Source organism: Pelodiscus sinensis, chromosome 16, assembly GCF_049634645.1.
Source record: "Pelodiscus sinensis isolate JC-2024 chromosome 16, ASM4963464v1, whole genome shotgun sequence".
In the NCBI taxonomy this organism is placed as follows: Eukaryota; Metazoa; Chordata; order Testudines; family Trionychidae; genus Pelodiscus; species Pelodiscus sinensis.
The window spans coordinates 20,181,074-20,190,388 of NC_134726.1; positions in this window are offsets into that span (position 1 = coordinate 20,181,074).

A 9,315-nucleotide genomic window follows, 5' to 3' on the forward strand; every position below is an offset into this window, starting at 1 on the left:
AGTGCAGGAGAGTGGTGGCCCCTGCTGAGGATGCCAGCCTCACACCCCCACTGACCCTGAGGCTGCCCAGAGGCTTTGTCCCTACTGTCTGCTGGGCGGCCCCTTGCCCCTCCTGCCCATGATGTTTGGGGGAGCATGTGCCCCTTTATGCCACCTACTCATCGCCCCAACACAAGTAGCAGCAGCATAGGTATGGCTGAGCCATGTGAAGTATAAACCCACCTAAAACCAAGTTCATATTTGGCTCAATGACTGGCAGTAAAATGGCAGATGAAAACCAATGCTGATTAATGCAAAGTAGTGCACATTGGAAAACATAATAATACCAGCTCTACATTGGACCAGCTCTCCATACAGTGAGGGGGGTATCTACACTATCTTGTGCCACTCAACAAAGAGATCTAGAAGTCATTGGATATAATTCTCTGAAACAATGTGCTCAATGGGCAGCAGTAGTCAGACAAAGCAAATAGAATGCTAGGAACCATTAAGAAAGGAATAGATAATGAAATGAAAATATCACAAGGCCACTATATAAATCCATGAAATACCCAGACCTGAGTAATACAAGCAGGTCTGGTCATTACATCTAAAAAATATATGTATTAGAATTGGAAAAAGTACAGAGAAGGGCAATAAACATTATTGGGGGTATGGAGCAGCATCCATAAAAGAAGAGTTTAAAAAGATGGGGACTTTTCAATTGGAAAAGAGATTATTAGAAATTAACATGGTAGAGATCTATACAGTCTTGACTAGTGCGGAGAAAGTGACTAATGGAACGCTATTTATTCTTTCACGTAATACAAGAACTAGGAGTTAGCCAATGAAATTAATAGGCAGCAGATTTAAAACTAACCAAAAGGAAGCCTGTCTTGACACAACACACAATAAACCTCATTGCTAAGGTATGTTGTAAAAGCCAAAACTAATACAGGGTTTAAAAAAAGAACTTGATAAGTTCATGGAAGATAGGTCCATTGGGACCTGGAATGATGGGGGAATAAGGAAGAAGCTGATCACAGGAAACAGTGGAGAATAACTAGAACTTTGAAATGCTTTCTAAACAAAATGTTATTGTGCAAAGGTTTAGGAAATGTTACCTACATTGTAATACTGCGCTAGATTAAAGGCTTAGGCACATTTACAAAACTGAAATGAATCTTCTGATTAATCCTGGTATTAAAATATTCATTAATATTGCAACAGCTTTGAATGAAACAATTAACACAAATATTTTGCATTCTTAGATTTGATTCCATAACCTCATTTGTTTTAGAGTTTACCAGAGGTTTGCTGCAAATTCAATTTGTTCACAGCAGTTAGAAAGAATCATTTCCTTGTCTTAACGGGAAGAGCAGAACTTGCCCTTCCATCATTAGTGTTTCTCTAGAGACGGCTGTTGTCAATACAATGCTGCATCACTGCAGTTTTTATTTACAAGAGCATCAGTACAGTTACAGCTCTCTTTTTTACTTTCAGGAGTAATTAAACTTCTGATGTCTCCCCAGATTTTTTTTTTTTTAACAAAAAGACTATTCCCCCAAAATCAATTCTCTCTGACTCTTCTATTTGCCACCTGCCTCACTGTAGGGGTAAAATTTCATCTAGGGAATAGACTGGATAACAGAACCATGCACGGATATTTCATCAGGTTAGTGACTTGGAGCTATGAAGCCCTCTCTTTGCAATTGTCACCACTATTTTAAACAGCTGTTCCAAAATTCGATACTTTAGTGGTTGTAAAGTCCTGTCCTTTCCATTCCACATCACTCTGACTTTGAGTTCCATTTCTTTCCTCATTTAAAGTCACTCAGACTAGAAGAGTGTGGTTTTGTTTCAATTTCTACAGAGAACAGTTTAGATTTAATGCCTCCACTGCTTATATGTCAACAGTGAGCATGACAAGAGGAGATGTGTTACACGTTAGTGTTCAGATCCAGACTTTGGAGGATCTTGGCCCACTGTAGACAGAGAGAGGCAGCTAAGTTATTGTATACGCCCACCCGTATGCACACTACTCATCGAGCCTTTCGGCTTTTTTCTTTTAAAAAGAAAACAACCAAACAAGGAATAAAAGTAAAGCGTCTGTAAGGGAATGTTCTGGGGCGTCTCCTAAATGTAATAGCCTCCTAAAATGGTTCCTTATTTATGTGGGTGGCCTGGGAGGGGTGGCCTGGGGGATGGGAAAGGAAGAGAACAGGCCCCAGGTGGCCTGGAGGGTAGCCTGGGGGGGGGGGGGGAAGAGAGAGAGAACAGGCTCCTGGTGGTCTGAGGGGGAAAGGAGAAGAGGCCCCAGCCTCCTACATGCCCTATCCCCCAACTTCCCATGGCCCTACCCTGACGGACACAGGCAATGCTGGGTAAGTCTGCTAGTTTATACATATACACCTGTCCCAGAACAGACTTAACCACAAAGAGCAGTGTAGGCAATCCCCTCTTCTAGAAATCTCAGACCTAAGAATTGCCTCCAAATACAGGCTACGTCTACACTGGCCCCTTTTCCGGAAGGGGCATGTAAATTTCATGAGTCGTAGTAGGGAAATGCGCAGGGGATTTAAATATCCCCCACGGCATTTAAATAAAAATGTCCGCCGCTTTTTTCCGGCTTTTAAAAAAGCCGGAAAAGAGCGTCTACACTGGCCCCGATCCTCCGGAAAAAGCGCCCTTTTCCGGAGGCTCTTATTCCTACTTCAAAGTAGGAATAAGAGCCTCCGGAAAAGGGCGCTTTTTCCGGAGGATCGGGGCCAGTGTAGACGCTCTTTTCCGGCTTTTTTAAAAGCCGGAAAAAAGCGGCGGACATTTTTATTTAAATGCCGTGGGGGATATTTAAATCCCCTGCGCATTTCCCTACTACGACTCATGAAATTTACATGCCCCTTCCGGAAAAGGGGCCAGTGTAGACGAGCCTATAGAGAATTAGGAAAAGAGCAGATTCTGCTGTCTGCCTCAGGGTCTCTCCAAGGACCACAGCATAATAAAATTAACAACAATCCAGCATTTCTTCACAAAATATTGCTCTGACACTCAGAATCCTGGTCTACACTAGGGAGTTATTTAGAAATAAGACTTATTTTGAAATAACATTCAGAGGGTACATCTACATTCGCTCCCTAGTTCGGACTAGGGATGCAAATGTAGGCGTCTGAAATTGCTAATGAAGCGGGGATTTAAATAGCCTGCGCTTCATTAGCAAGATCTCACCCAGCGTGCTAGCCGAATCACAGCTGATTCAAATCAGGAAGTGCTCACTGGGATGCTGTAGTTTGAATCAAAGCCCTTGGTTCGAACTAACGTTACTCCTGATTTTTTGAGGAGTAACGTTAGTTCGAACCAAGGGCTTTGGTTCGAACTACAGCGTCATGGCATGCACTTCCTGGTTTGAATCAGCTGTGATTCAGACTAGCGTGCCGGGCGAGATCTTGCTAATGAAGTGCAGGATATTTAAATCCCTGCTTCGTTAGCAATTTCAGTCGCTTATATTTGCATCCCTAGTCCGAACTAGGGAGCAAATGTAGACATACCCAGAGTGTCCATACTACCAAACCCATATTTTGAAATAATGGGCTGGTTATTTCAAAATAATAACTCCTGTTTTACATGAAAAATAATGCTTATTTTGAAACAGCATTAGTGTGGCTGCTCCACTGCTGCTATTTCGAAATAACTACTCCCCAGAATCATTCAAAGTAATTATTGCGCAGTGCTTCCTGGGGCTCTAAGTAGAGGCAATGCGTCCATATTAAGGAAGCCTGCCTCAGACTAATTTTGAGATTTCCCTGTAATGTGGACATGCTATTTTGAAATAAGTTATTTTGAAATTATTTCCTAATATAGACATGCCCAGAAAAAGAACTTGTAAGTAATTGCACTTTCTAGTGGCCCTTTTCATAGCCATACTATGCATTCAGTATATTAGATTTGTTGCATAAATTTTATTTTCCATCATTAACTTCCACAGTTAAAATGGTAAAACTGTCTATCATATGAAATGAGATAGTTAAACAGAATTCCTAAATTCATAAGGTGAAATCCTGTCCATACTAACTTCAGAGGGTCAGAGTTTTACCCATAGTAAATACCCCAGAAAAGACCATTATGAATCATCTAATGTAATCTGCATATCACAGGCCAAACAACATAATCCAGTATCCCTCAATCAAGCCCATTACCTGAGGCTATCTCTACACAACAGCATTATTTTGGAATAACTGACGTTATTTTGAAATAACATAGTCCAGGTCTACATTACAAGCAGTTATTTCGACAAAGTCAAAAAAGTGTCGAGCTGGAGGACTTCTTACTCAGACTCCTGTAATTCTCATTGTATGAGGAATAAGGGAAGTCAGAGAGAGAGAGAGTGCCCTTTCTCGGACTTCCCACTGTTTGGACAACGCCAAAACAAGCTGTTTCAATTTAAGCAATGCAATTGATGTAGCGGAAGTTGCATAGCTTATTTCGGCTTTAGCTCTGCTGTAGACGTGCCCTGAGTGAACAAGAGCATACTTTGTGAAAAGGCATCCAATCTTAAAGACTTCAAATGATGGAGAATCCATCGCTTCCCTAGGTAAATTATTCCAATGGTTAATTACACGCCAATGGTTAATTATGCACCGCGTTAAAGATTGATGCCTCACTCCCAGTCCTAATCTGTTTAGCTTCAACTTCTAGCCATTCAGTTTTATAATGCCTTTGTCTGATAGACTTCACAGACCTCAACTATCAGACTTTTTCTCCCCAGAAAGGTGCTTCTGTGGAACTGTTAAGAACAAAAGCACCTGATCCTGAAAGGAGATTATTTTTAGCAGATAATTCAGTGTCATTAGAGATGCTGCAGTAAATGTGCAACACCATAGTATGCTCTTGAAAATCACAGCTAGCTCCCCTCCTACACTTCCAGTGCATCTTTAATTTAGAGATGCATTGTCACCTAGTGACTAGAGCAGATCTCCTGGATTTTACACCTGCTGTGCTGCCATCTGCCTATTCACTGAGCCAGTTGTCAAAGCCTGATGAAAGTGGTGATCAAGACAAAATGCCTGCACACTAATCAGGTAAGGAAAACTCAGCATTTACACACACAAATCAGACACAAGGTTTTACCTACATGATAATGCTCAGTATACATTTTACCTGGCACACCTATTGCAACAGGCTTTGAAGAGATGGTGTTGGTGTAACTATGGGCAAGTCATTTAACCATGCTATGACTTTAATTCTACCCATTTGCATGAGTAGTGGTGTTAAGCTACCTTTATTAATGTAAGTCAAACATTCTGAGATCCTTGAATGAAAGCTGCATGATAGAAGCAGACAATTATTTAGTGGTGAAGTATAAAAATATGACTTTAAAAATTCAGATGGTGTGTTACAAATGATTTATAATAAAAGTAATCATCAAGCCCTAACAACCGTGAAGTAGAAACAAAAAAGCACACCCCATCTTATTCCCAGCTGCCAGAGGTAGGTCACTATATAATCACACATACCCAAAACCTCACAACCACACATATTCACAAAGTCACAGGTTCTTCCTGAATCCAAACCTACAAGGTTATATTGACCATCTGTGGTAGCATTAAAGGAAAATTCAATATTTAAAATGCCCAGAATCTTGGAATGAATGAAAAACAATGGCTCGAGCTGACACATTAAAACACAAAGCTGGAGCAAAAGATCTGAGTGCTGGAAAAATTACAAAAACAACTAATTCTTTAGAGGGTAAAAAAAAAAGAGAGAGAAAGCTGAAATGTGGCAGCCAGCCTTAGGCTTTGAGAAACCTCAAAGGCTCCTGGGCAAGGAGGCATTTCTAAGGTAAGGGGCTCCCTTCCAATCGTGAGAGGCAGAGGGAGCGAGATAAGAAATAATAATGGGCATAACCTACCAGCCAATTGAAAACCAAAAATCTTCTCTCCATGTTAGAGGGGGATAAACCTGGAGCCACAATATGATGGAATTATAAAATTATAAAATTAGTGAGATTTAGAAGGCAGTTAGAAAAACTGGTTAGAAAAACTCATCGATTAAAATTCCATATTGGCCAAAAAGGGTCAAGAATGTAAAATGAATGGGAAATACAGAGTTTTTAGTTGTAAAACCAAACATCACTTCTTGGCACTCATGTACAACTGGTAGGCTTAACGAGGTGGGGTGCTGAAAAAAAAGTGAATGTAAAAATTCAGCTATTGCAAAAAGGCAGCACATTAAACAACAGACAAGAACTTGATATCTAGACAAGGACACCTGCTCTCTGCTTAAATCTATAAAGAAGGAGTTTAAGATTTTGAAGGCTCTTCTAAGGTATTGTCTACAATGGGATACTCAGAAAAACTAAGGTCCTTGTGGAAATAAGTGAATTAATAAAAAATCAAGTTAAAGCTATTTTTATTCCAAATGAAAGCTTCCACACAGATGTTTAACCCATTTTAATTTATCTAGTGTATTTAGTAATGCTTTTACATTTTGCCATGTAGACAAAGCCTAAGGTCAACCCAACATTTCGCTTGTCTTCAAAGAATGGGGAATGAAAATACTAACTACTAGCAGATTAACCAGGCATTGCTCCCATCTTTAACTTAATTATCAGTATTTTTTTTAAATAAGAGAAAAATGTACATGCTTTATTGAAATGATTTCATTTTCTCAAAAATATAATATTATATTTATGAAGTTAATTTTAATAAATTTTTAAATGGGAATTCCATCGAGTGTATTTTTAATTCATCCCTTTAAACTACCATCATTTGCTATATTTTAACAAAAAAGGGCTATACAGGCAGTCCCCGGGTTACGTACAAGATAGGGACTGTAGGTTTGTTCTTAAGTTGAATTTGTATGTAAGTCGGAACTGGTACATATTGTAGGGGAAACTCTAGCCAAACATTTCTCCAGAGCTCAGTTTTATTCTTCCACACCTCACTTCCCTCAGTCCTTTATTCTCAAGCTGAGGTGTCTGCTGAGAAAAGCCGCTCCGCGTCTCCCTGGTCTGCTGGCGGGGGGGGCGCTAGCTTCGCGTCTCCCTGGTCTGCTGGGGGGAAGCAGCTAGTGCGGGGTTGCCTCACCCCGTTTGTAAGTAGGGATCCGATGTAAGTCGGATCCATGTAACCCGGGGACTGCCTGTAGTCAATTTGGTTTCCAACAAAATTTTCTTCTAGTTTTCAAACCATAAGCATTGATTTAACTACAAATTTCTCTGTTTTATCTCCTTTTTGGTAAGGTTATTAAGAAGCAATCTTATTCTGGGGTCATCCTATTTTTCTGGTTCATCTTGTTTCAGTCTCTTTCAACATTTGCATGGTTGTGTCAATTCTGAGGACTGTAAGGCTATGTCTACATTGCAGAGCTATTTCGGAATACCGGAAGTATCCCAAAATAGCTATTCCACATCTTTTGAGGAAGCCCATTATTTCAAACTATCATGGACTCACTATTCCGATATTCCTATAAACTTCGTTCCACAAGGAGTAAGGGACATTTCGGAATAGAGCTCTGTTTCTGAATTTGGTGCTGGGTACATGGTGCCAAATTTCAAAATTAACTCAAAATAAGCTACGCAATTTGCATAGCTCAAATTGTGTAGCTTATTTCAAGCTCTGGGTGCAGTGTAGGTGCATCACCTTAATGATTTGGTGATTCTGTCTCTTTTTTGTTTAGTTTTATGATAAGCAATCCCATTCCAGGAACCTCCCATTTTCCTGGCACAACCAAATCTTTATGTTGCTTTAAGTTACGATAAAGAGGAAGCTGAATACCAAATTTAGTGTTCCTAGCTCTTATTGTTTAGGAGGATTTTTTGATCAAACAGATGAGCTCTCTGAAATATATAGTAGATGGTGGGAAAACCATATACCATAGAATGCAGTCACATGGCTTTTCTCAATATTATTTCACTGTATAAATCAGGCCATGACATAATTTAGATCAGTGATAGGCAACCTGTGGCTCAAAGGCTGCATGCAGCCCACTCAGGCTTCACCTGTGACCTGCAGACCCCCTGGCTGCTCCCCCACCCCCACGTGCCTCTCGTGCACTGGGGCACCAGAGCCTTGCACTTCTTACACCTCCCCCTCCCTCCCAGAGCTGAATGCAACAAATCAGCTGTTTAGAGGGACAGAGGGGAGCAGGGATGAAGCATGAATGTGGTGATTCAGAAGTGCTGGGAGATAGGAGGAGGAGAAAGTAAGTGTGGGGCTCCGGTATCCCAGTTAATGAGAGGCACATGGAGGAAGGGGGTACAAGGCAGGCCACAAGTGGAACCCCAGTGGCTGCAGGCTGCTGTAGCTCACTGAGGTAAAGGAGAGTCACTCATGCAACCCACCCACTATTCATGGTTGCCCATCCCTGATTTTAGATCAAGTTATAGGCTTCAGTCCTGCAATCTAACCTGCAAGGGGGCTCCCTGAAATGAAGTCCCATTGGTCACTCTCAGCATGACCATGGCAAACTGCAGTTAGCTGAATTTCCTTCTAATCTGGAAAAAGTCTGTTTTCTGGATCAACCCTTTCCTTACGGAACTCCAAGAAGTCTTTGGAAAAAACAGATCACCTGAACAGACACAGGTAAGGCAATTGTGGGCTTCTCGGCTCTTCTTTTAGTCAATCTGCCCCAAACATCTTCTGGAGAAATACTATCTTCTTGAAGAACTAACACTGACTAGAGGATGGCCAAATTTAATGAACTTCCACAAGGAGGACTTGGAAAGAGACATTTTTTCCCTTTCATGCATTATTAGTGAGCGGTTAATCTACTAAGGATAGCTTTTTTTATCCTCCCTTGCATGTTAACAAGGCCTGGGGAACTCCGTTTTGTCTTGAGATTGAGTCTGGAATTGTATTGCTCTGGATATGTACTTCTGACAGTTCATAGAGACTTGATGGTTTCTGCCCCTCTTGGTAAGGAGTATAGGCCTGCCTGAGCATTTTTCTGAAGCACTCTCAGCTACTCCCAGCTAGCATGAGTTAGTTCACCTAGCCCAGCACGTCTCAGTACTCTACTGAGGGTTCATTGTGAAGCACGAAATGGAAGGAATTTTGGGCCATTTTCTGTTTTTTTCCCTGCTGTTGCCAATCTTTTTTTGATAGTCTCAGATATTAGGCAAAGAAAGTTGGCATGCTGGGTACTGGTGTTATTTAAAAACCACATTGACCTAACAGATTGGTCCGTTCCTTTATAATTTTAAAAAAGATTGCTGTGCAGTAATGTTGCTACAAGTGCCATCTACTGTGAGCATGTATTTTCCTTTTTAATAAAAATAATCCATAAAGATGTAAGAGTGCTGCAGTTATCTGGAATGGGGAAAAACTACAGTGATTCTTA